Source organism: Mandrillus leucophaeus, unplaced genomic scaffold (genome assembly GCF_000951045.1).
Source record: "Mandrillus leucophaeus isolate KB7577 unplaced genomic scaffold, Mleu.le_1.0 Scaffold835, whole genome shotgun sequence".
In the NCBI taxonomy this organism is placed as follows: Eukaryota; Metazoa; Chordata; class Mammalia; order Primates; family Cercopithecidae; genus Mandrillus; species Mandrillus leucophaeus.
Window position 1 is genome coordinate 258,998 of NW_012109086.1, and position 1,379 is coordinate 260,376.

A 1,379-nucleotide genomic window follows, 5' to 3' on the forward strand; every position below is an offset into this window, starting at 1 on the left:
AAAAAAAAAAAAAAGAAAATATAAATGAAAGATCTCCATAGACTATTAAAAGCTGCCTATTCTTTACAAATATCATGGAGGTCAACATTTAGCAGTTCCGCAATGCTATTCTGGGAATTGGATGAGTCAAAACTATTAAGAGAATCAAAAAATTTAGCCAGTTTCAAATTAGCATATGCATTTGTAAATTTAATGATACATTAATGAGCTTACAATCATACTGTTCTGTGCTATTATACGTATGACAGCCATATAAGCAAGTTGACATAACAGAATTTTTATCAGACCCTTTAATTATATACATATAGACAGTATTTAAAAATTAAACTAGGTACAAAAAAAAAACTAGGAAAAATATTTGTAGCTAATTTGACAAGAGTTAGTATATATAGTGTTGTACAAAAAAGCTATTAAGATAAAACACTGTCTCCAACAGTGCTGATGGGCAAAAGGCATGAAAAGACAAAAGGGTTAATATGATTAACAGATAACATGGAAAAGTTATTCAATTTCAACTTCACCAGAAATCAGTATACCAGTTTTTGCTAAGCAAATTAGCCAAAGTTAAAGAAAGAACTAGTGACATCATCCAAAGCTTCTAAGTATGTGATAAAACAAGGAACTGATATATGTTTGGTGGCAGTATAAAATTTGTACAATCCCACAGTGTGGCAGTAAGTATATGCAAGGATCTTAAAAATGTTCATGCTTTTTGGTAATTTAACTTCTGGAATCTATACTTAAGAAATGATCCTAAATGAGAAAAAATATATACATTATGCAGAAAGACATTTGTCAAAATATTATTTATGGTTACAAACCACCTGAATATTGAACAGTAGGAGAACACAAGATAAATTATTGTATATTTATTTGAGGATATATTTATATAAATAGATATGATATGTTTATCAAATATTTATTTGAGCAAATATGAATCAACATGGACAACTTCCATAATCAAAATGTTGAAAAGGAAATGAAAGCAAGTTGTAGAATACTTTATACATTTCATGGTACTAATTATATAAAGTTTAAAACATGCAAATAATATTACATATTACTTAGCAATACATACATATGTGGTAAAAGTATAAAGAGTAGGCTGGGCCTGGTGACTCGCACCTGTAATCCTAGCACTTTGGGAGGTGAGGCGGGCAGATTGACTGAGCTCAGGAGTTCGAGACCAGCCTGGGCAACACGGTGAAACCCCGTCTCTACTAAAATACAAAATAAATTAGCTGGGCGTGGTGGCGTGCACCTATGGTCCCAGCTGCTTGGGAGGCTTAGGCAGGAGAATTGCTTGAACCTGGGAGGCAGAAGTTGCAATGAACCGGGATCGCGCCACTGTACTCCAACCTGGGGGACAGAGGGAGACT

At 33.4% G+C, this 1,379-nt stretch overlaps 1 pseudogene; it reads left to right on the forward strand.

The window, feature by feature from the left end:
• The window catches only part of LOC105530643, a 22,251-nt pseudogene that overhangs the window by 14,220 nt on the left and 6,652 nt on the right, over positions 1-1,379 (forward strand).